We start from the raw sequence: 27,670 nt of genomic DNA, 5'->3' as shown, positions 1-27,670 counted from the left end.
TATTAGAAAAAAATGCTCAGAATATTAAATTATTTTTAAAAAGTAAAAAAAAAAAAAGAAAAAGAAAACAAAATTTCCTGAGACTTAAAGTCACTGACCGAAATGGATTGGCATGTGAGACTCCATCAGGTTTTCATAGCATTTACGTGAATTGACAGCTGGATTAATCCACTTCCCAAGTAGGACCAAAAAGATTCTCAAGGGGGATAAATAGAAAGTCTCCAAATCTTTTGGGGGGTAAGGAAAGAGCTTTACAATCTTGATACAATCTCGAGGATATGGGGAGGGGGAAGGGTAAGCTGTAACAAAGCGAGAGAGAGGCAGGGACATATATACACTACCAAACGTAAGGTAGATAGCTAGTGGGAAGCAGCCGCATAGCACAGGGAGATCAGCTCTGTGCTTTGTGACCGCCTGGAGGGGTGGGATAGGGAGGGTGGGAGGGAGGGAGACGCAAGAGGGAAGAGATATGGGAACGTATGTATATGTATAACTGATTCACTTTGTTATAAAGCAGAAACTAACACACCATTGTAAAGCAATTACACTCCAATAAAGATGTAAATAAATAAATAAAAGTGTACAAAGAGGAAAAAGAGGAGATGATTAGAGCAATGAATGGTATGAGAAAACAAAAGGAAGCAGGAGGGTAATGCAGGTGGCTAGAATCAGTAAAAACCACAGTAGATAATATCCTCTGACTGAGTGTGTTATAACAACCTACCATCTTAAGAGAAATGGTAGGGAAAATTACTGCTTTAATCCTGGAAACTTCGAGTTTCTTAATGACTCCTTGGAGAAAGGGGAAGTGTTTACTACCACACTAGACAAGTTTAAACTAAAAGGGAAGATGAAAAGAAAAACTCAGGAATCTAAAATTATGCACCATTTCCCCCTCTGCGTGGTAGAAAAAAATCTCAGCGATATTAATAAGGAATAAAATCACAGAAGTTTCAGGAAACTAGGAACTTGTCAAAGTAGCCAATGAATATTCAGAAAGGCCACTCATTCAGATAGATTTTTTTTAGATTCAGGCTGGAAGCAAAGGCATTTTAGGATGAAGCAGGCAGAGTTGAAACCTACTCTCTAGATATGTAAAAAAGGATCATATATTTCCCAAAATTCCAGGCAGAATGAATTATTTGAGAGAAAAAATTGGCTAGAGAGGACTGTGAGTATAGAGAGTGAATGGAAAGACTGGAATCTTTTTATTTTATGAGTTTTATTCTGATCCAGAGAAATGTGTTGAGTAGCAGCTTGTGGTCTCAGGTAAAGTAGGAAGGAGAAACAAATGTAATGTTAACATACAACTCTCTTTGGCAGATTATATTGGAATGTTGCAAGTGCCGGGACCACAAAACAAATTAGTGTATCTAAGGTTCAAGTTCATATGCCTTCCTATGTAACCATTTGTTTGTAACATTCTCTGCTGCTTACACTTTTCCCTTCTTAATTCTGAGTCTTGTTCCCCAATGTACAATATTAATCACTATCTCATATTAAATTGATACTCTAACAACAGAGATAGATGAATGGTTCAATGAACTATTTGGAGAAGAGCCAAAGATACATAATGAAAAAGCAGGTTTAGAATTTCATATATAAACTATATTGAGAATGAAGCCAAGTATGCCTGCTGGATTCTAGACCACTATCCATGTTTGAAATGAAATGTGACAGTTTACTTATAGGATGTTATCACAAATGACTCCAAACATAAATACATGAAAAAATATTAAAATAAAGAACTGCATTCAGTTCACTCCTACAAAATCAGGGTGTCAAAAACATAATTAATTATGACAAAATGTGAAATTAATAGAAACATTAATTTTACATTTGAATATCCAAGAAAACCGTTTTTTTGCACCTGGATTTGTATCAACAGCAAGATGAAGAAAAGTATACATCTCAATCACAGGAGTGTTATAAGGAAAAATAAAAATGAGCATGAAAAATTTATATAAAAACTTAAGAATAATGAAAGTTAATTAATAATATTAATAAGTTACTTATACTAAACATTGCTTTCAACAAATATAATTAGAGAGAGAAGGCAAAGAAGAGTTGTTTCTGTGTTTTATAAACTTTCCCTTTCTAAATAATTTATTCTAAAATAAACAGTTCTTCATTGAGGGAGCTATAGTTCAGGGTTAGTTGTGTCTCCCATGTGCAAATTTTGTTCTAGTTTTATTGAGATATAATTGACATATAACATTATGTAAGTTTAAGGTGCACAACTTGTTGATTTGATACACTTATATATTGCAAAATGATTACCACCACAGCATCAGCCAACATTTCCATCGTGGCACATAATTACCATTTCTATTTTTGTGGTGAGAACATTTAAGATCTACTCTCTTATACACATTTATTTTATTTTGAAATAATTCCAAAATTACCAAAAATGTATCAAGGATAGTACAGAGAACTCCCAAATAGGTTTTACCTAGATTTTCCAAATTAAAATTTTTGATTCATGTGTACCCTCTCTCCTTCCTTCCATTACCTATCTATCTCTATCTATCTATCTATCTATCTATCTATCTATCTATCTATCTATCTATCATCTATCTTCTGTATCCACAGCCACAATAGTACATGTCCTCATGTTCTCAGTGTGTCACAATTGGAGGCATACAATGACAATCTGTGATTTACTGATGATATTAATTTTGGTCACCTGGTCAAGGTGTTGTCAGGTTTCTCCATTATATAGTTACTAGCTTTTCCCTTGTAACTAATAATATCTCTTTGCAAAGACATGTTGATGTCATGCCATTACCCTGATCCTCATCAATCTCTCACCTCTCCTCTCCAGATTTCACAATCACTGATGATTTTGCCTGAAACAATATTTATGATGGGTTATACAATGATGATTTCTGATCCCCTCCCAACACTACCATGTCCTTCACATTTATTAGTAAGCATTCTTCTCTAAGAAAGTACTTCCCCATCTTTCTTAATATGTATTTATTAATCATCCACATCTTTAAGATCAGCATGAACTCATGGATTCCACTTTCTGTTATATTAGGACAAAGTTTAATTCTTAGAATAGTATGCAATGCCCTGCTACAAGATGCTGCCTACTGAAGAAGGTTCATATCCTGCCACTAGCCTACAAACATTCCATACTTAAAGCCATACTGAAATTCATTTTTTTTAACATCTTTATTGGGCTATAATTGCTTTACAATGGTGTGTTAGTTTCTGCTTTATAACAAAGTGAATCAGTCATACATAAACATATGTTCCCATATGTCTTCCCTCTTGCGTCTCCCTCCCTCCCACCCTCCCTATCCCACCCCTCCAGGCTGTCACAAAGCACCAAGCCAATATCCCTGTGCCATGCGGCTGCTTCCCACTAGCTATCTACCTTACTACGTTTGTTAGTGTGTATATGTCCATGACTCTCTCTCGCCCTGTCACAGCTCACCCTTCCCCCTCCCCATAACCACAAGTCCGTTCTCTAGGAGGTCTGCGTCTTTATTCCTGCCTTACCCCTAGGTTCTTCATGACATTTTTTTTCTTAAATTCCATATATATGTGTTAGCATACGGTATTTGTCTTTTTCTTTCTGACTTACTTCACTCTGTATGACAGACTCTAGGTCTATCCACCTCATTACAAATAGCTCAATTTCGTTTCTTTTTATGGCTGAGTAATATTCCATTGTATATATGTGCCACATCTTCTTTATCCATTCATCCGATGATGGGCCCTTAGGTTGTTTCCATCTCCGGGCTATTGTAAATAGAGCTGCAATGAACATTTTGGTACATGACTCTTTGAATTTTGGTTTTCTCAGGGTAAATGCCCAGTAGTGGAATTGCTGGGTCATATGGCAGTTCTATTTGTAGTTTTTTAAGGAACCTCCATAGTGGCTGAACCAATTCACATTCCCAGCAGCAGTGCAAGAGTGTTCCCTTTTCTCCACACCCTCTCCAGCATTTATTGTTTCTAGATATTTTGATGATGGCCATTCTGACTGGTGTGAGATGATATCTCATTGTAGTTTTGATTTGCATTTCTCTAATGATTAATGATGTTGAGCATTCTCTCATGTGTTTGTTGGCAGTCTGTATCTCTTCTTTGGAGAAATGTCTATTTAGGTCTTCTGCCCATCTTTGGATTGGGTTGTTTGTTTTTTTGTTATTGAGCTGCATGAACTGCTTGTAAATTTTGGAGATTAATCCTGTGTCGGGTGCTTCATTTGCAAATACTTTCTCCCATTCTGAGGGTTGTCTTTTGGTCTTGTTTATGGTTTCCTTTGCTGTGCAAAAGCTCTGAAGTTTCATTAGGTCCCACTTGTTTATTTTTGTTTTTATTTCCATTACTCTAGGAGGTGGGTCAGAAAGGATCTTGCTGTGATTTATGTCATAGAGTGTTCTGCCTATGTTTTCCTCTAAGAGTTTGATAGTTTCTGGCCTTACATTTAGGTCTTTAATCCATTTTGAGCTTATTTTTGTGTATGGTGTTAGGGAGTGATCTAATCTCATACTTTTACATATACCTGTCCAGTTTTCCCAGCACCACTTATTGAAGAGGCTGTCCTTTCTCCACTGTACATTCCTGCCCCCTTTATCAAGGATAAGGTGTTCATATGTGCGTGGGTTTATCTTTGGGCTTTCTATCCTGTTCCATTGATCTATCTTTCTGTTTTTGTGCCAGTACCATACCGTCTTGATAACTGTAGTTTTGTAGTATAGTCTGAAGTCTGGGCGCCTGATTCCTCCAGTTCCTTTTTTCGTTCTCAAGACTGCTTTGGCTATTCGGGGTCTTTTGTGTTTCCATACAAACTGCAAAATTTTTTGTTCTAGTTCTGTGAAAAATGCCAGTGGTAGTTTGATAGGGATTGCATTGAATCTATAGATTGCTTTGGGTAGTAGAGTCATTTTCACAATGTTGATTCTTCCAGTCCAAGAACATGGTATATCTCTCCATCTATTTGTATCATCTTTAATTTCTTTCATCAGTGTCTTATAATTTTCTGCATACAGGTCTTTTGTCTCCTTAGGTAGGTTTATTCCTAGATATTTTATTCTTTTTGTTGCAATGGGAAAAGGGAGTGTTTTCTTGATTTCACTTTCAGATTTTTCATCATTAGTATATAGGAATGCCAGAGATTTCTGTGCATTAATTTTGTATCCTGCCACTTTATCAAATTCATTGATTAGGTCTAGTAGTTTTCTGGTAGCATCTTTAGGATTCTCTATGTATAGGATCATGTCATCTGCAAACAGTGACAGCTTTACTTCTTTTCCGATTTGGATTCCTTTTATTTCCTTTTCTTCTCTGATTGCTGTGGCTAAAACTTCCAAAACTATGTTGAATAAGAGTGGTGAGAGTGGGCAACCTTGTCTTTTTCCTGATCTTAGTGGAAATGCTTTCAGTGTTTCACCATTGAGGATGATGTTTGCTGTGGGCTTGTCATATATGACCTTTATTATGTTGAGGGAAGTTCCCTCTATGCCTACTTTCTGCAGGGTTTTTATCATAAATGTGTGTTGAATTTTGTCAAAAGCTTTCTCTGCATCTATTGAGATGATCATATGGTTTTTCTCCTTCAATTTGTTAATATGGTTTATCACATTGATAGATTTGCGTATATTGAAGAATCCTTGCATTCCTGGAATAAACCCCACTTGATCATGGTGTATGATCCTTTTAATGTGCTGTTGGATTCTGTTTGCTAGTATTTTGTTGAGGATTTTTGCATCTATGTTCATCAGTGATATTGGCCTGTAGTTTTCTTTCTTTGTGACATCCTTGTCTGGTTTTGGTATCACGGTGATGGTGGCCTCGTAGAAGGAGTTTGGGAGTGTTCCTCCCTCTGCTATATTTTGGAAGAGTTTGAGAAGGATAGGTGTTAGCTCTTCTCTAAATGTTTGATAGAATTCGCCTGTGAAGCCATCTGGTCCTGGGCTTTTGTTTGTTGGAAGATTTTTAATCACAGTTTCAATTTCAGTGCTTGTGATTGGTCTATTCATATTTTCTATTTTTTCCTGATTCAGTCTTGGCAGGTTGTGCATTTGTAAGAATTTGTCCATTTCTTCCAGATTGTCCATTTTATTGGCATAGAGTTGCTTGTAGTAATCTCTCATGATCTTTTTTATTTCTGCAGTGTCAGTTGTTACCTCTCCTTTTTCATTTCTAATTCTATTGATTTGAGTCTTCTCCCTTTTTTTCTTGATGAGTCTGGCTAGTGGTTTATCTATTTTGTTTATCTTCTCAAAGAACCAGCTTTTAGTTTTATTGATCTTTGCTATTGTTTCCTTCATTTCTTTTTCATTTATTTCTGATTTTTATGATTTCTTTCCTTTTGCTAGCTTTGGGGTTTTTTTGTTCTTCTTTCTCTAATTGCTTGAGGTGCAAGGTTAGGTTGTTTATTCGAGATGTTTCCTGCTTCTTAAGGTGGGTTTGTATTGCTATAAACTTCCCTCTTGGAACCATACTGAAATTCTTAAGTTCTTTAAATACAGCATGATCTCAGTGCCCCCCAAGTCATTGTAAATGCTTTTCCTGGAACACAGTTTCTCCTTTAACAGTGTCTCCAATTCTATCTCTTCCTTTAGGTGTCAACTAATATTTTATTACCACCAGAAAGATTTCCCTGAATTTTAGTTTCCATACTTGTAAAATTGAAGTTAATAGTGTCTATCCAAAATAGGTGCCCTTAGTAGATATGCAATAGAAGTTAATTTATCTTCCCTCCATTCTCTTCTCTCTCTCTCCGCCTAGATTGTAAATTCCTGTAGGGCAAGAATTATCTTTTGTTTGTCTCTCTGTCCACAAGGTCTTGCACATATTAAACGCTCAATAAATATTTACTGAATTAAATGGTGCAAAAGCATACTTAATACTCATTAATTATAAATTATTTTATAATAAACTTGTACTTATGTGACTGTACTCCCTGGACATCAACTAGAGCAGCTTAAATGAATTTAATGAAATGTACAATGAAATGTGAGACATGGAGATTCTTCTTCTGTAGAGGTATTAGAAAATACTCATTCAGTTCTAGAAAATATAGACACTTCAAGGAGGAAGTGAACAAGGAAAACAGGTAATTATTTCCTTCTCAGAATCATGACAAAACTCAAGTGTCCAAAATCACAAAAATAAATTCTTCCAACAAACATCTTTCAAGCAATATGTGAAAGTAATACCCTGCTTTTAGAATATACTTCTTATTAAACAATTTTTAACTTTTAATTTTATAATATTTTCAGATTTGCAAAATTTGCGAAATGGTGCAAGGATCCTTGTATACTCTCCACCCATCTTCCCCAAACTTTACCATCTTACATAACCATAATACACTTATCCAAATCAAGACAGTAATGCTGATACAATACAATACCTTTAATTAATCCACAGACCTCATTTAAATATCGCCAATTGGGCCACTAATATCCTTTTAATTTTCCAGGATCCAATCCAGTATTTCACATTGCATTTAGTTCATGTCTTTTTAGTATTCTCCAATATAGGACAATTTCTCAATCTAATTTTGTGTTTCATGACTGTATTAATTTGCTAGGGCTGCCATAAAAAAATACAACAGATTTGGTGGCTTATATAAGAGAAATATTTTCTCACAGTTCTGGAGCCTAGAAGTCTGAGATCAAGGTGTTATCAGGGTTGCTTTCTTCTGAGATATCTCTCCTAGGCTTGTAGATTACCATCCTCCTCCAGTGTTCTCACGTAGTCTTCCTTCTGTGCCCTCTCTGTGTCATAAGCTTTTCTTTTAAGAACACCAATCATTTAAATTAAAGCCCACTCATAAGATTTAATTTTCCCTTAATTACCTCTGTACAGGTCCTATCTCCAAACATAGTCAAATTCTAAGGTACTAGGGGTTAGAACTTCAACAATGAACTTTGCAGGGGGGGGGTCACAATTCAGCCTATAACAATGACTTTGACATTTTTGAAGAATACTGACTAGCTATTTTATAAAATATTAATTCAGTTTGTCTAATGTCCCCTTATGTTTATAGCCAGGTTACATGTTTTTGACAATAACACCCCAGAAGTGAAAACTGTGCCCTTTTCAGTGCATCATATCAGAAGGTATATGATATTGATATGTCATATTATGGTACTTTTAACTTTGATTACTTAGTTAAGGTGGTGTTTCTCAGATTTATTCACTGTAAAATTACTCCATCTTCCTTTAATAAGTAACTATCTTGTATAAACATCCCTATAGTATGCATATTTTTGTCTACTAATTTCAGCATCCACTGATAATCCTTGTCTATGGCAATTATTGCATACCAAATGACAGTTTTCCAGTTCCATCAATTATTTTTCATTTATCAATTAGAATACTATATTAAGAAAAAGTTTTCTTTTCTTTCCCATTTATTTTTATTAAATTATTCACATTTATCAATGTGGACTCCAGGATATTTCCTCTATTCACAAGTTACATTCCATTGTTTTAATTATTCATTTCATTGCTTTAATACATTGGACATTAGAAGATCCTTCAACTTGGCTCCTGTGTCTTTTAGACAAGTTCCCATTAATTTTTGAGCATTTCCATACTTTCTTATATAGCTAAATGTTCTTGGCTCATTAGTACTTTCAGTGACCCAATCCTGGAATCAGCCATTTCTCTAAGGAACCCTGTTTCCTTGTAGTGAAGAGTTGTATTTAAAATCTAAGACATCCATTACTACTATCAGAAATGCCCACACATCCCTGTAGCAACTGGTATATAAAGGACTTTGGCCAAATGACCAATTATTTAACAATTCATAGTACTATTCTCAATATTTCTCAAATATTTCCTTTACATTAGAACAAAATTTTAAACAATATTCTAGGATCCAATTATTTTGGACTAATTTGGTCAATCATATTGTTTCTTCTTCCAAAACTCCAGAAATATGTGAGTCTCTACTCAGCAAAGAATACATATACCATTCAAAAGTTATTTTTTCAAATAAAGGGGATTGTCTGTTTCCTCTAAACTAGATTTAAAATTGTGTGCACAATATACAGTTGAAGGATTTTGAAGAAGGAGTAATAATGCAGCCTAACTTGTCTCATTACTTATTTTGTCACCTGTAGGATTCTCTACACTATTTTTTTCTTTATGAGAACTAATCCCCAATCCCCTTCACAGCTCTTTTTACAAGGCATGTTGAGTTTTGCATTACCACAACAAAAGAAAGCCGTGTGAGAAAAAAAAAAAGGAAGAAGAGAAAAGAAAATGTTTACAGAGGAAAAAATTCCCTCTCCTTCATTGTGGTTTTCTGTGTATAATCTTAGTTTGGCAATCGCAGTAACATCCATTAAGTTCTTGATGAATAAAATTTGTCACTCATAAACACTTCCAGAAGTGCCCTGATAGTTGTCAGAAAAGTATTTGCCAGCTATTCAAATAAAGACAGATTACTTGGATAGCAAAGGCAATCTGGCTTTCAATACCAGCATCTGGCCACTTACTAATATCTTTATCTCCCTGAAATCTCGAGAAGATTAAAGTTTTCCTGAAGTGGAGTCTCAGGTGTTCATTTTTGTAACCTAGCCCAGATTCCAGCCTTTCATTCCCCAGCCGAGGAAATACTCTACAGAAAAGATTGTTTTTTTTGTGTGTTCATCAGAGCTCAGTGGCATTCTCATAAATAGATGTGTTTTCAACCAAGCATAAACTTCCAATTTTATGTTGAATTTAACCTATCTCCCTTTTGGTAAAAGAATAAAAATTATCATTTTTGACAACACTACAGTATGTGGCCTCCACACAGGCTGTGAAATAATTTCTCTAATGTCTTAATTAATGGGTTTATTTTTCATGCAGGATGTGTGTAATGAAACCGCCATGTCTCTCCTTCATCCAGCTGTATAGAATACTGCAGTGTTTTTGACTCTGATTGTATCAGAAATATAAACTTTACTTTTAAGAGTGTTGGGAGCTCTTAGAAGGTTCTCAATTGTTCTCACTTTCACTTTCTATTTTTTCAAAATCAAACATAGTGTGATTTCGCAGACAATACATTTAGGAATGGCGGAGGAGGATAGGAAGGAGTGAGCTATGATCTTTGGTCTCTTTGGAATTAATTTTTAATTTTTTTTCATCTTATCTTTCTCTTTGTGACACTGGAGTTCTGCTTCTATCAGTGTGCCTCTTTCTCTCACAGGTGATTTCCCTTTAATATACATACCTCTCTAGTGGCTGGCCAAATCTTCTGTAACTGTTCAAATAGTTTCAAATGTTACACAGATTTTATGAGTCCACAGTATATAGACAAAGAGAATGAGAATATGAACTAAAATTTTCCTTTGTATTAGGCTTGTCTATTACTTAGACTTCAGTAAATTTCATTATGACCCTGGGCTTGCAACCACTGTTATTTTGTATAGTTAATAATATATTTATATATTTCTTAAAATGGTGTGGAAGATACGAGTAGTAGTTGAGATTGTGTTGGTTGACCAACTAGACATGCTTTTCTAAAATAATGTATGAGAACTTTGCACTAGATTTGGGAGCATGGGAGGAATTCAATTACCTGTCCCTTTTCCCTCAGCCTTCAAAGGTCAAATCTTAAGAGTAATTAGTAGCCTCTAGTAGTGTGGTACAAATGCTTGAGGCAATAGTGCCAGATGTGAGAAACTGCTTGCTGAGAAGCCCATAGAGGGAGCTGGAAACAAGGGTGAAGCCATGAATTCAGACTGTGGGAGCCTGTTTATTACCAGATACTCTCTGTTTTGCCAAAGAAAAAGGACATGTACCAATATCCCATGAAGAGAGCTAACTGCTCAATATGGCAGAAAAGAAATAGGGGTTCTTCTTTAGCTTAGACCTCTGCTAGAGTTAGTTACTTCTATAGTAAATCCTCTGTGATTACTGTAATTTGCATTAGAATTTATGGAACAGTTCATAACTTAAACCATATCATATGTCTCCCTCATATGTGTCCTAACTAAAGGACACCCTGCAGAGATATCCTTTGCAGGATACCCAGGATAAAATACACCTAGAGCCAATGCAAAATATTAAGTTTTAGCAATTACTTCTGTAATTAGAGATAAAATAATGAAAAAGAAATGTTGCTGCTTTCTTGGGTGAGGAAAGGAGTAAAAGAAGAAATGTACTCCCTTGTAAAGCTTAATGCCTTTTCCTATGGAAGGAATACTTTTAGAGTCTCATTAATAATAGTTCTCCAAATATGCAAAATTTTATGGGTAACATACCTTTGTAGAAAAATAAAAAGAAAAAACAACAACAACAAAACAAACAAAAAACCCTTCAATTTACAAAAATAAAGAAAACTACGAAGCTCTCCTCACCTCATTTGCAATAACACTCCTTATCAGCTTTCTTCTTTCCCTACTTTCTCTCTTACCTCCTTAGTTATATTTTTGAAGCCTCCCTGTTTTTATTTTTCTTTTTTTTATGGCTCTATAACTTTCACAGGTGTACTGGAAATACTGTGCCCTGATTTTTCATGCTTACTATTAGTAGTAATTATGCAAAATTGTGTGCCACTAACAGAGGGAGCATATTGTAGAGGTGAAAAGACCAGGCTCCAGAATCAGACTGCCTGGGTTTAAGTTCTGGCTCTGCCATTCACATCTCTATGTCTCAATTCTCTTTTATCTGTAAAATGAGGACAATCATAGCACATGTAAAACCTTTAGATATATACATATATACATGGCCACTATATATTAACTTTTTATTGGTATCTACATACATACATACATGGTCACTATATATTAACTTTTTATTGGTATCTCCACAGTGCAACAAAGAGCATGGGGTTTCTCAAAGGAAAGCAGTTATTATATATATAGATATAGATATAGATATAGATATAGATATAGATATATATAGATAGATAGATATAGATAATTGAATTTTAATAAAACCACCTATAGATTGTTTATATAACTGGTATTTACTCAACTACTTCTTAAAAAATATCCCAATCACTTCAAACTACCTTGGAGGCAGTATGGTAAAAGAGGAAGAACACCATTTTTATTTAGAAAACCTGCATTCAAATCCCAGTTTTAACATTTATTTGCTGTGTAACTATATGCAAGTTTCTTAGTCTCTCTAAGCCTCACTCTCTTTATTTGTAAAATAAGGATAATAATAGTACTGAGTGGGCTTCCCTGGTGGCGCAGTGGTTGAGAGTCCGCCTGCTGATGCAGGGGACACGGGATCGTGCCTGGGTCCAGGAAGATCCCACAGGCCACGGAGCGGCTATGCCCTTGAGCCATGGCCGCTGGGCCTGCACGTCTGGAGCCTGTGCTCCGCAACGGGAGAGGCCACAACAGTGAGGGGCCCGTGTACCGCAAACAAACAAATAATGGTACTGACCTCATAAGATTGTTATGAAGCTTAAATAACACATAGGAAATACTTAGTAATAGACATTTGCATGTTAAATGCTCAAAAATACGAAGAGCTCTGTAATCAGACTTCCTGGGTTCATATCTGTGCTGGTTATTTTTATGTGTGAACCTGGAGGGTGTTTCTGGATGAGAGTAACATTTAAATCAGTGGCCTTTGAGTTTGCACATAATCCTTCATAATGTGGATGGGCCTCATTTAATCAGTTGAAGGCCTGAATAGAACAAACCCTCCCAGAGCAAGAAAGAATTATCCAGCAGCCTGTCTTTGGACTTCATCTGCATCATTAGCTCTCCTGAGTCTCAAGCCTGCTGGCCCACAATGCAGACTTGGACTAGCCAGCCATCATAATTGTCTGAGCCAATTCCTTATAATAAATTTCTTTCTATTAATAAGCACATATTATTGGCTCTGTTTCTCTAGAGTACTCTCACTAATACAATGTCTCAGCTCTGCAACTCACTGCCTCTGTGATCTTATACAAATTTTGTCATCACTCTGAGCCTCATTTTTTCATCTCCAAAATGGAAATAACAATGCCTTCCTCACTTGCTTATTGTAAGAATCAAGTGAGTTAAAGTCTATACTGTGCCTAGTAGGTGATTTGGGAACTAAGAAGCACTCAGGATATGAGCTTTATGGAGTACCTGAAAACAGGAGTCACTTTTTCCCCAGATGAGAATATGGATGTTTGCAGTTCTTTATTTTGTTCAAGAATTAAAAGGGCAAAGTGCATTGATTTCAGTATAAATTATTTCAGAAAGTTAAGGCAGGTCCCAAAGATAAAAACTTTGGAGTATGGGAAAATTTTCACTATTTTTCCAGATTTAGCAGAGCTCCATCATGTGAGGACAATGCAATTTTAGTGTACAATATTACCTTAGGGAACTGGAGCCATGCTTCTGACAAGTTTCTGTATCTTAATTTTGTATATCATTGTTTTCTCAGATGGCATTCATGGGGTTCTTTTTCCCCCATGAAAATGTCCCCAAGACACCTGTTCAGTTTATTTTGTAAAAGAGCATATAAATCAAAACAGGACAGAACATGAGGTTTCCTGCTTTGACAAAACCTCTTTTGATATTGTGGAAATTAGAAAAAAATCATATATTATTTCTCCAGTGAGCCAAAACCTTCACAGAATGGCAAAAATATCCAGGCTCTAACACACAGGGAGACAAAGAGACAATGCTGATGTTTCCCTGCATTAATGGTGGGTCAGAGCAGGCTGCACGTTCAACTTGATCGAGCCTCAGGGTGGAATATTGGGTCACCAGCGGAGCTGGCTGCCAAAGTGAGGACAGGGGCACAATGTTCATTGGCTTTGGGGACCTTGGTACTTCACTGAGGAAGTCTTGGATGGAGAAAAGGGAGGATGAGGAGCTCCCAACCCTGGTTGGGGGGCTGGTGAGGTGGGGGAAGGTCACAGACCTGCTGGGTGGCACTCAGTTCTTGACCTCATCTTTGGTTTTCCATATTGAGCAGAACCTCTGTCTTGGAAACACTGTTACTTCCACAGAGGGCATAGTCCTGGATTCAGCCATACAGATCCTGAGCTCCATTATCTAAAGTCCTGGAGTACGGAGAACTTGAATCTGAAACTATGTATGTGTGGTCCTATGGTGTCTTCCCAACCAATTTGTAATGGTTCTAAAATCACTGTATAGATTAAACACAAGTACTTGCTTACTGCACTGTTACTCTGTGTTACAAATTGGGCTATGTTCTCCATTTCACTCTATAACACGTCTATGAGGTAGGTACTATATTTACCCGATTTTACAAATGTGGAAACTGGGGCATTTTAAAGAGTATGCACTTTACCAAAGTATACAAAATCCCATGCTCTAATCTAGTAGTTCTCAAATTCCACTGCAATCAAAATCACTTTAAATATATATATATATATATATATATATATATATATATATATATATATATATATATAAAAATAACTGGTCCAATTCCCAGAGATTTCAATTAAATTCGTGGTTGGGCCGAGGTATCAATCATAAAACAAAAAACAAAACTAACTTCCCCAAATTATTCTAATGTGCAGCCAGAGTTGAGAAGCCCTGTTCTAAGCCATTACACTATATCAGTGTTTTCCAAAATTGTTTTAACTCTCCAGTAAGAGACTCATTTTACATTATAACTCAGTAGATAGATATAAAACTGAAACAAAAATTCACAAAACAATATTTATGCTTACTACCTGCAAGCATTTGTTTATTTTCTATTCTAGTCTAGTCTATAACATTTTGCATTGCTGGTTGCAACCTACTGAATTGATTTTACAACCCATTGACTGGTTGCTAATCAGGGTTTGAAAATCACTGCTCTTTACACTGCTTAATAAAAATGTGCCTCATTTTGCTACCTCTCCCTGCTGTATATTCTAGTTGAGCCTCACTCTTCACATGAAAGGCCACTCATTCCTTGAGTGCTGAGAGACCATTCCCATCTACTTCCATCCCGGCATCCTCCACTCATTCTACATCCTCCTCTTACAGTTGGTTGCCTACACACGGAAATTGACTCTGTCACATTTTCTTCAACATATGATTCTTACAGCCAATCAGGTTATGACTCAAGAAAAATGACACTTTTAGGTCCAAGAACTGGTGACAAGTTCATAAAATTTATTTCATTCTGGAGCAGAAAAAACCCAATACTATTAGCTTTCTATTGTTGTGTAACAAATTACCACAAATTTAGTGGCTTGAAACAACAGGTTCCACAGGTCAGATATGGAGGAACAGGTTAGTTAGATCATCTGCTCAAGGTCTCACCAGGATGAAATCAAGGTGTTAGCTGCAGCTGTGATCTCATCTGGGGCTCAAGTTCTTCCTCCAATCTCAAGAGTTCAGTTATTTGGGGCTGTGTCTGTAGAACTCATGGTGGTTGGCTTCTTCAAGGTCAGCAGAACTCTCTTTACAGGAATGGTTCAGTCCCTTTTTTAATGGCCAACCTGATCAGGCCACACCCACCCATGATGATCTCCCTTGTGATTAAGTATTAAAAATCAACTAGTTAATAATCTAATCGTGAGAGTGATATCCCATTCACAGTTCCTGCCTATACTCAAGGGGTGGGAATCATATAGGGTGTGTACATCGAAGACTTAAGGATCATCTTAGAATTCAGCCTGCCACACCAACCATCTCTTTTTTTCCAAGATCTGTCCTGGTTGTAGCACTGAAAGTCCCACATCCCCAGGGAAAACACTTGGTTACAGGAAAACTGGTACAGTTGGTTACCTTACCAGTAGAAACTGAAGTCTCTCAGCTAGCACTTTTTATCTTCCATACCTAATGAAAGCCCAATTACAGGGAACCTGGATATGGAGTTTGTTCCTGTTCTCCTCTAATAAAATTTTTGTAAAGATGGATTATCAAGTAGTGTTCCTATGGTTAGATGCCTCAGAGTCAGCATCACAGAAACACTTGACCAAAATTTTATATTTCTCTTGTGGCATATTCCACCTACTGTGCACACCAAACAATGTTCACAAATGGAACACTATGGAGAGGAAAGGAATATCACATTTTTATGGTTCCTTTTGAATGCATTGTGTGTAACTTAATAAATGCAGTTTTATCTCAGTAGTGTAAGTAAAATTCTAAGTGTAGGCAACAATGGCTAAAGTTACCAGTGCTTTCAGATCAATCTAATTTAAATTTCAAACATCACTAATTAACATAAATCTTCTTTTTTCTCCCTCAATATTTGTTTTACACATTCCCACCTAAATTCAACAAACATGGTAGCTTAATAAAATAATACAAGAATTTTAGAATAATAAATGTGGTACTGCAACAACACTGAATTACAGTTTACTAGCACTTTTACTGTCTTCTTTCTCCCCCCCTTTTGAATATTTTAAGGCAAATAAAAACAAAAGGAAAAGGTGAGCTTCTGATTAAAAGCAAACCTTAATTTTATATTTCATTATGCACTATGCTTTCTTCCCATGATTGGAAAATTATTTTCTAAATCAAAAACTTAAACCAAGACAATTGGTTCCTATTTATTTCTATACAGATTATTTTACATCATTTAAAATTGGAATGCAAATTCCAAGGTAAAAACTTAGAATATTTCCTCCCACAGTAGAATATAAGTTTTCAGCTTTTATAGGATATTAGTTCCCTGGAATTCTTGGCACTGGGATGTGATTCTTTGTATTGTCTTTGTCTATTTGGAAGGATAGATCAATGGCCATTGTTCTTTTTATTATTTGATTCTAGCTTGAACTTCTCTCTCTGTTTCATATACCTTGGAACAAATTCAGTCGCATAAAAACACAGTCCTTAGACACCCACTTATTATAAATTGCTTCTCATCCTACTTTTCATAGGTTTTACCATCAGCTCAAGAAATATCTTCAGAATATTAACAGACTTTAAAAATTCCACTCAAAATGACATTTGACTTTTCATTTAAAGTTTCAGATGCTTTTCTTTTTCATATGAATATTCACTGCCCATATCTCCTCTCATTTCCTTTCCAAAGGTCGACTTCAGCATGTAGGTGACAATCATTTGTTACTTCATGTCAAACATTTCTAATATAATGAGTTTATGTGTTGATTTTTAGTTTTTGTTTTGTTCTTTCCTGTGGAAGAAGAATCTGTTGAGCTTTCTAGTCTGACCAGTAATCAAACCTCAGCAAGACAATACTTCACTGTCCTGATGCCTTATCATCATAAGCAAGGAGGCCATGTCATCACCCCAAACCTGGAACATCTGTTTTCTCACTTTCCAGCTTTTAGACATTAAAGTTGATTTATTTGAAGAAGCACTTAGTAGGAAAGAGGACAAGGATTTAATACACATCATGGGATTCTGTAGTATATGCCTCACTGTATCTTAGTAAAACATATTTTAACATAATTGGTAATTCTGGAATCCTTCCCAGAAGCATAGAAGTGCCTATAATGGGGGTAAAACTAAACTGCCAATGCTAAATCCAGACACATATTTCAGACTCTTAATTCCACCATATGAAAATGTCTTTCCAGGCCTTAAAAATAAAGAAAAATATTTCATTCAGAATGTTTAAGTATATCAAAGAGCACTGTTTCCTGGTTACTGCCAATGTTCACTGTTAAACACAGGGGGCCTGGAAGGAAACACAGCTTGTTTAGAAATAGAATATTCATCAAGATATAATGGCTGATAATTATATTGCTTCATTCCCAAGTTGTTTCCCAAAGAAAATGTAAAACAACACATACATGATGGCATCATATAACCACCAACTGGCCGAAAGAACTTACTAGGAAGAAAATCAGCTTTTAAAAGGAACACAAAAAGGAATAGACATACTTCACTCTGTACGACAGACTCTAGGTCCATCGACCTCATTACAAATAGCTGAGTAATATTCTTTTTATGGCTGAGTAATATTCCATTGTATATATGTGCCACATCTTCTTTATCCATTCATCCGATGATGGGCACTTAGGTGGTTTCCATCTCTGGGCTATTGTAAATAGAGCTGCAATGAACATTTTGGTACATGACTCTTTTTGAATTTTGGTTTTCTCAGGGTATATGCCCAGTAGTGGAATTGCTGGGTCATATGGTAGTTCTATTTGTAGTTTTTTAAGGAACCTCCATACTGTTCTCCATGGTGGCTGAACCAATTCACATTCCCAGCAGCAGTGCAAGAGTGTTCCCTTTTCTCCACACCCTCTCCAGCATTTATTGTTTCTAGATTTTTTGATGATGGCCATTCTGACTGGTGTGAGATGATATCTCATTGTAGTTTTGATTTGCATTTCTCTAATGATTAATGATGTTGAGCATTCTCTCATGTGTTTGTTGGCAGTCTGTATCTCTTCTTTGGAGAAATGTCTATTTAGGTCTTCTGCCCATCTTTGGATTGGGTTGTTTGTTTTCTTGTTATTGAGCTGCATGAACTGCTTATAAATTTTGGAGATTAATCCTGTGTCGGGTGCTTCATTTGCAAATACTTTCTCCCATTCTGAGGGTTGTCTTTTGGTCTTGTTTATGGTTTCCTTTCCTGTGCAAAAGCTTTGAAGTTTCATTAGGTCCCACTTGTTTATTTTTGTTTTTATTTCCATTACTCTAGGAGGTGGGTCAGAAAGGATCTTGCTGTGATTTATGTCATAGAGTGTTCTGCCTATGTTTTCCTCTAAGAGTTTGATAGTTTCTGGCCTTACATTTAGGTCTTTAATCCATTTTGAGCTTATTTTTTTGTATGGTGTTAGGGAGTGATCTAATCTCATACTTTTACATGTACCTGTCCAGTTTTCCCAGCACCACTTATTGAAGGGGCTGTCCTTTCTCCACTATACATTCTTGCCTCCTTTATCAAAGATAAGGTGACCATATGTACGTGGGTTTATCTCTGGGCTTTCTATCCTCTTCCATTGATCTATCTTTCTGTTTTTGTGCCAATACCATAGTGTCTTGATTGCTGTAGCTTTGTAGTATAGTCTGAAGTCAGGGAGAGAAAGACAAATACCATATGCTAACATATATATATATATATATATATATATATATATATAATTTAAGAAAAAAATGTCATGAAGGACCTAGGGGTAGACAGGAATAAAGACATAGACCTACTAGAGAAAGGACTTGAGGATATGGGGAGGGGGAAGGATAAGCTGTGACAAAGCGAGAGAGTGACATGGACATATATACACTACCAAATGTAAAATAGATAGCTAGTGTGAAGCAGCCGCATAGCACAGGGAGATCATCTCGGTCCTTTGTTACCACCTAGAGGTGTGGGATAGGGAGGGTGGGACGGAGGGAGACGCAAGAGAGAAGAGATATGGGAACATATGTATATGTATAACTGATTCACTTTGTGATAAAGCAGAAACTAACACACCATTGTAAAGCAATTATACTCCAATAAAGTTGTTAAAAAATCACTTTCTTCCTGAAAAAAAAAGATATACATGCACCCCAATGTTCATCGCAGCACTAGTTACAATAGCCAGACCATGAAAGCAACCAAAATACCCATCAACAGTACAACGTAATACTACTCAGCCATAAAAACGAATGAAATAATGCCATTTGCTGTGACATGGATGGACTTAGAGATTGTCATACTGAGTGAAGTAAGTCAGACAGAGAACAACAAATATCATATGATATCGCTTATATGTGGAATCTAAAAGAAGGGTACAAATGAACTCATTTACAAAACAGAAATAGAGTCACAGATGTAGAAAAGAAACTTATGGTTACTGGGGGGGAAAATGTGGGGGGAGGGATAAATTGGAAACTGGATTGACATATACACGTTACTGTATATAAAATAGATAACTAATAAGAACCTACTGTATAGCACAGGGAACTCTACTCAATACTCTGAAATGACCTATATGGGAAAAGAATCTAAAAAAGAGTGGATATATGTATGTATATAACTGATTCACTTTGCTGTACAGCAGAAACTAACACAACATTGTAAATCAAACATACTCCAAAAAAATTAATTTAAAAAATTGAAAAAAAAGGAATAGACAATAAACATCCAGTATTTGATAAACTCATGGAGAAGCCAAATACTCAATTTGCCTCTAATTAATTAATTAATTAATGTATTTATTTGCAACTGAGATTAAATTTAAACCACCTTAAATCTAAGGAATGCTGGCAGCTGAGGTTCTGGTAACTTTGTAAACAAGTCCACCATGTGTCAATCTATCTTTTAGCCTTAACAAATTTTGAAGGATTGGTTCACTAAGTTTGTTCACTCCTTTATGAACCTTGTCCAAATAGACTATTTTATGTATTCATTTGGTGACATTATCTGAACATCCCAACATTTTTAAAGAGGCTTCTGCTTCCTGGTGACTGAGTAAACTTCATTTAGAACGTACAGATATATTTAGGGATATGCCTAATGGCATATGGTTTAGATAATGTATATACATTGGCTTAGACAATTTCATTTGGCATTGAGAAATTCCAGCACCTGTCTTCCCAGAGAAACTACCAACTTATAAAACTGGAAACCTGGTTGGAGTTATTAACCCAAAGCACTTAGGGTTTTACAACTAGCACATAACATTTTTAAAGATTAGTTCTAACAATATTCAGGAGTCTACAGTACTTATCAAAAAATGATATATTTCTAGTTCTTATGAAACACTCAGGTTCACCTTCTCACCTACAGACCTCATCATAAAGCACAGCATGTATCTTGTAGATATTACTGCTTTGTGTATGTGTGATCAAAGGTTACTGCACTCTATCCTATAGATATTCATATGGAAAACTATACTTCTTTCCTCGATGATGATCCTTGTAGCTTTGTTTAGATGATTATGTCAGCTCTTTCCTCTTAATTTTTACCTCATTCTCTATACAATTATTTGGCTCTGGGCAAGGAAAATGAGGCTTCTGAGTGCTTAACAATTTAGTAGAGATGGACATGTAAAAATTGCACATCCTATTTGGTTAACTGCACCCTTACTTACCTTTTAACTTTTTTTCAGTTCTCATTCTCTAGTATGGAAGCATGGTTTGTAATAGCAATCAGATTTAGCCCTTTATTTCTATTCTGGCTCCCACTACTCTGGATTATTTGCAAGACCACAACAATCTCCAAACTAAATTCCTTGTCTCAAGTATTTTTGTCCTCTAATCCACTCTTCATACCACTGTCAAATTTATCTCTTTCAAGCACCACTTACAATTTGTAATCCTTTTTGTCCACGTACCTACAAAGGTACCCTGCTGTTTACTGGATCAAATCCAAGCTCATCATTTGACAGCTCAAACCCCATAATCTAATACAACACTCCCTCTCACTAGCCAGTGATACTGACCTTCAGTTCTGGTTAGGTCACATCTCTTCTCAACCCATTCACACTCCCCACAAAAGTCATGACACATTTATATGATTCAGCTATTAATTTATATTGTAAAATGAATATTATGTTAATATAACAAAAAATTCAAGACAAAACTGCCCACAAGCTCATAGCAATCAGATATGTTCACTTGTCTTTTCTTCACATAATAACAACAACAAATAATGATATAGTATTTATCATGTGTCTGCCATATTCTAATAGCTTTAAAAATATGATCTGTATAACCAGCATCTGTAACAAGCATCTATTCTGATTGGTTGCTGCTTGTGCCACACTACTTGTTAAATATAGTGACTATCATCCTTGGTAACAGGAGTGGTCAGAGAAAGCTTTCATCTGTGCTGAATTAAGGGAGGGAGTACTGAAAAGTGTTTCAAGCAAAGGAAGTGATATGCTATGGGTCATCAGCGTCTAAGAAAACATAGGAAATTGAAAGTAGGCCGGGGCACCTGGAGTGAAAAGGGAGTAGGAGATTGAGAACAGATGCTAGAAAGGCATGCTCCAGAAAGATCATTATGGACCTTGAAAATCATTAAAGCAAAGAAGAAACTAAAGTAGAGAAATGATATGTTCAGATTAGTATTTTAGAAATTTACTCTGTCAGCAATGTGGGGAATATATTTAAGAGGTTAGGTTGTAGGTAGAATTACTTGTGTGGGGGAACTCTTTTCTGTCTCTGTCACATTTGTCTATCTCAGGTTCTATTCTGTGAACAGTATTGAGTTTTTTTTTTCTTTTTTTTTTTTGCTTTTGTATTGAGTTTTAAACTTCTTTCTCACATGAAAGTGGGATACAGCATTTTACCTCTTCTCCCAAAAACTGTCTGTCAGTACAACAGGAATGCCCATGTCTGTCCTGTATCCACATAACTCTCTAGATCAATTGTTTCTAAGGACTTGCTGTGAAACAAAATAGAAACCAAAGACTTTCTTTTGGCTTACAATGTCCTCTATGATCTTTTCTCTGCCCAAGTCCATGAACTGATCTCGTATCATTCTCACCTTCACTCACCATGGTCCAGCCACACTGGCTTTGTTTTATTATTTGAATAAATGAAGGACTTGGTGTTAGTTGTTTACTTCTGCCTAGAATGTACCAACAACCTTCCATTCTTTATCTCCAATGCTACTACAGCTAGATCTTTTTTCTTCATATCTCAGCTTAGATATCACGTCAAAGAGGCCTTTCCTAGCCACTAAATCTGAAGAAACCAAAGAGTGTTCAGCCTATGTTTTCCTCTAGTTTTATGGTTTCCAGCCTTACATTTAGAATTTTAATCAATTTTGAGTTTATTGTTGTATATGGCATTAGAGAATGTTCTAATTTCATTCTTTTACATGTAGCTATCCAGTTTTCCCAGCACCACTTATTGAAAAGACTGTATTTTTTCCATTGTATATTCTTGCCTCCTTTGTCATAGATTAATTGACCATGGGAGCATGGGTTTATTTCTGGGCTGTCTATTCTGTTCTACTGATCTACGTGTCTGTTTCTGTGCCAGTACCACACTGTTTTAATTACTGTAGCTTTGTAGTATAGTCTGAAGTCAGGGAGCATGATTCCTCCAATTCTGTTCTAATTTCTTAAGATAATTTTCTTGTTCCCAATCTTAGAGAAAATGCTTTCAGCTTTTCACTGTTGAGTATAATGTTATCTGTGAGTTTGTCATATTTGACCTTTATTGTGTTGAAGTATGTTCACTCTATGCCCACTTTCTGGAGAGATTTTAATTATGAATAGATTTGAATTTTGTCAAAAGCTTTTCCTGCATCTATTGAAATGATCCTATGATTTTTATTCTTCAATTTGTTAATGTGATATATCACATTAATTGATTTGTGGATATTGAAAAATCCTTGCATCCCTGGGATAAAGCCCACTTGATCATGGTGTATGATCATTTGCTGACAGTCTTTGACATAAATTATAGCAATATTTTTGAATTTATCTTCTAAAAAAAGGAAATAAAAGCAAAAATAAACAAATGGAAACTAATTAATCATAAAATCTTTTGCACAGCAAAGGAATATATCAACAAAATAAAAAGATAACCTGCCGAATGGGAGAAAATATTTGCAAGTAACATGACTGATAAGGGGTTAATAACCAAAATATATGAACAGTGCATATAACTCAACATCAAAAGAACAAACAACCTGACTAATAATAAGAAGAAGACCTGAATAAATATATTTGTAAAGAGAACATGAAGATGTTCAACAGGCAGATGAAAATATGCTCAACATCATTAATCATCAGGGAAATGCAAATCAAAACCACAATGAGATATCACCTCACACCTGCCAGAATGGCTATCATCAAAAAGAACACAAATAACAAATGTTGGAGAATATGTGGAGAAAAGAGAACATTTGTACACTGTTGCTGGGAATGAAAGTTGGTGTAACCACTGTGTAAAACAGTACAGAGGTTTCTCAAAAAATTATAAATAGAACTGCCATATTACCCAGCAATCACACTCCTTGGTTTATATCTGAAAGAAACAAAAACACTAATTTGAACCCCTCTCTTCCTCGGAACTCCCTATGGGAGTGGAAGCCATCTTCTACTCAGCATCATGGCTGCTCTCAGATCCCTCGTGAAGCCCAGGATCATCAAAAGGAGGACCAAGAAGTTCATCCAGCACCAGTCAGACTGATATATCAAAATAAAGTGGAACCGACAGAAACCCAGAGACATTGACAACAGAGTGTGAAGGAGATTCAAGGGCCAGATCTTGATGCCCAACATCAGTTACGGGAGCAACAAGAAAACAAACACATTCTGCCCAGCAGCTTCTGGAAGTTCCTGGTCCACAGCATCAAGGAGCATGAAGTGCTGCTGATGTGCAACAAATCTTACTGTGCTGAAATTATTCACAATATCTTATCCAAGAACCACAAAACCATTGCAGAAAGAGCACCCCAGCTGTCCATCAGAGTCACCAATGCCAATACCAGGCTGGACAGTGAAGAAAATGAATAGACAGCTCATGGTGCACATTGTGTTTGTGTTAATAAAACCACAAAACTCGAAAAAAAACACTAATTTGAAAAGATACATGAATCCCAATGTTCAGAGTAGCATTATTCACAGTTGCTAAGATATGGAAGCCACCTAAGTGTGTTCTTTTATTCTTTTTTTAACATCTTTATTGGAGTATAATTGCCTTAAGCTGTTGTGTTAGTTTCCACAATATAACAAAGGGAATCAGCTATACGTATACATATATCCACATATCCACTCCCTCTTGCATCTCCCTCCTACCCTCCCTATCCCACCCCTATAAGTGGTCACAAAGGATGGAGCTGATCCCCCTGTTCTATGCAGCTGCTTCCCACTAGCTATCTATTTTGCATTTGCTAGTGTATATATGTCAATGCCACTCTCTCACTTCCTCCCAAATTATCCATTCTTCTCGCTGTATGCTCAAGTCCATTCTCTACATATACGTCTTTATTCCTGTCCTGCCTGCCCCTAGGTTCTTCAGAAACATTTTTTTTTAGATTCTGTATATATCTGTTAGCATACAGTATTTGTTTTTCTCCTTCTGATTTACTTCACTCCATATGACAGTCTCTAGGTCCATCCACCTCACTACAAATAACTCAATTTTGTTTCTTTTTATGGCTAAGTAATATTCCACTGTACATATGTGCCACATATTTTTAACCATGCATCTGTTGATGGACACTTCTGTTGCTTCCATGTCCTGGCTATTGTAAATAGAGCCGCAATGAACATTGTGGCACATGACTCTTTTTGAATTACGGTTTTCTCAGAGTATATGCCCAGTAGTGGGATTGCTTGGTCATATGATAGTTCTATTTTTAACTTTTTAAGGAACCTGCAGACTGTTCTCCATAGTGGCTGTATAAATATATATTCCAACAAACAGTGCAAGAGGATACCATTTTCTCCACACTGTCTCCAGCATTTATTGTTTGTAGACTTTTTAATGATGGCCATTCTTACTAGTGTGAGGTGATAACTCATTGTAGTTTTGATTTGCATTCTCTACTGATTAGTGATGCTGACCATGCTTTAATGTGTTTGTTGTCAATCTGTATATTTTCTTTGAAGAAATTTCTATTTAGGTCTTTGGCCCGTTTTTGGATTAGGTTGTTTGTGTTTTTGATATTGAGGTGCATGTGCTGCTTGTATGTTTTGGAGATTAATCCTTTGTCAGTTGCTTCATTTGCAAATATGTTCTCTCATTCTGAGGGTTGTCTTTTTATCTTGTTTATGGTTTACTTTGTGTGGAAAAGCTTAAAAGTTTCATTAGGTCCAATTGGTTTATTTTTGTTTTCATTTCCCTTTCTTTACGAGGTGGGTCAAAAAGGATCTTGCTGTGATTTATGTCAAAGAGTGTTCTGGCTATGTTTTCCTCTAAGACGTTTATAGTGTCTGGCCTTACATTTAGGTCTTTGATCCATTTTGAGTTTATTTTTGTGTATGGTGTTAAGGAGTGTTCTAATTTCATTCTTTTACATGTAGCTGTCCAGTTTTCAAAGCACCAATTATTGAAGAGGCTGTCTGAACTCCATTGTATATTCTTGCCTCCTTTATCAATTATAAGGTGACCATATGTGTGTGGGTTTATCTCTGGACTTCCTATTCTGTTCCATTGATCTATATTTCTGTTTTTGTGCCAGTACCACACTGTCTTGATTACTGAAGCTTAGTAGTATAGTCTGAAGTCAGGGAGCCTGATTCCTCCAACTCCGTTTTTCTTTCTCAAGATTGCTTTGGCTATTTGGGGTCTACTGTGTTTCCATACAAATTTTAAATTTATTTCTTCTAGTTCTGTGAAAAATGCCCTTGGTAGTTTGACAGGGATTGCTTTGTACCTATAGATTGCTTTAGGTAGTATAGTCATTTTCACAATGTTGATTCTTCCAATGCAAGAACATGGTATATTTCTCCATCTGTTTGGATGACATATAATTTATTTAATCAGTGTCTTATAGTTTTCTGCATACAGGTCTTTTGTCTCCTTAGGAAGGTTATGCAGTGGTAAATGGGAGTGTTTCCTTTATCTCTTTCAGAATTTTCATCATTACTGTGTAGGAATGTAAGAGATTTCTGTGCATTTATTTTGTATCCTGCTACTTTACCAAATTCATTGATAAGCTCTAGTAGTTTTCTGGTAGCATCTTTAGGTTTCTCTATGTATAGTATCATATCCTCTACAAACAGTGACAGTTTTACTTCTTCTTTTTCAATTTGGATTCCTTTTATTTCCTTTTCTTCTCTGTTTGGTGTGGCTAAAACTTCCAAAACTATGTTGAATAATAGTGGTGAGAGTGGGTAACCTTGTCTTGCTCCTGATCTTAGTGAAAATGGTTTCAGTTTTTCACCATTGAGAAAAATGTTGGCTGTAGCTTTGTCAAATATGGCCATTATTATGTTGATGTAAGTTCCCTCTATGCCTACTTTCTGAGGGTTTTTATCATAAATTAGTGTTGAATGTTGTCAAAAGCTTTTTCTGCATCTACTGAGATTAACATATGTTTTGTATCATTCAGTTTGTTAATATGGTGTATCACATTGATTGATTGGTGTATATTGTAGAATCCTTGCATTCCTGGGTTAGACCCCACTTGATCATGGTGTATGATCCCTTTAATGTGCTGTTGGATTCTGTTTGCTATTATTTTGTTGAGGATTTTGACATCTATGTTTATATGTGATATTGGCCTGTAGCTTTCTTCCTTTGTGACATCTTTGTCTAGTTTCACTATCAGGGTGATGGTGGTCTCGTAGCATGAGTTTGGGAGTGTTCCTCCCTCTGCTGTATTTTAGAAGGTTTTGAGAAGGATAGGTGTTAGCTCTTCTCTAAATTTTTGATAGAATTCTCCTGAGAAGACATCTGGTCCTGGGCTTTTGTTTGTTGGAAGATTTTTAATCACATTTTCAATTTCAGCGCTTGTGATTGGTCTGTTCATATTTTCTATGTCTTCCTGATTCAGTCTCGGAAGGTTGTGCTTTTCTAAGAATTTGCCCTTTTCTTCCAGGTGGTCCATTTTATTGCCGTATAGTTGTTTGTAGTAATCTGCCATGATCCTTTGTAATTCGGCAGTGTCTATTGTTGCTTCTCCTTTTTCATTTCTAATTCTGTTGATCTGAGTCTTCTTCATTTTTTTCTTGATGAGTCTGGCTCATGGTTTATCAAGTTTGTTTATCTTCTCAAAGAACCAGGTTTTAGTTTTATTGATCTTTGTTACTGTATCCTTCATTTCTTTTTCATATATTTCTGATCTAATTTTTATGATTTCTTTCCATCTGCTAACTTTGGGTTTTGTTTGCTCTTCTTTCTCTAATTGCTTAGGTGTAAGGTTAGATTGGTTATTTGAGATTATTCTTGTTTCTTGAGGTAGGATTATATTGCTATAAAATTCC

At 35.9% G+C, this 27,670-nt stretch overlaps 1 pseudogene; it reads left to right on the top strand.

Annotated features, from left to right (window-relative positions):
* Positions 1-23,846: 23,846 nt before the first annotated feature.
* Positions 23,847-24,253, top strand: LOC101335695 (large ribosomal subunit protein eL32-like; annotated as a pseudogene).
* The last annotated feature ends 3,417 nt before the right edge of the window (positions 24,254-27,670 follow it).

The sequence above is a fragment of the Tursiops truncatus genome, chromosome X (genome assembly GCF_011762595.2).
Source record: "Tursiops truncatus isolate mTurTru1 chromosome X, mTurTru1.mat.Y, whole genome shotgun sequence".
Lineage (NCBI taxonomy): Eukaryota > Metazoa > Chordata > Mammalia > Artiodactyla > Delphinidae > Tursiops > Tursiops truncatus.
The sequence above is the reverse complement of the archived record's forward strand: the minus strand, read 5'-3'. Positions and strand labels throughout refer to the sequence as shown.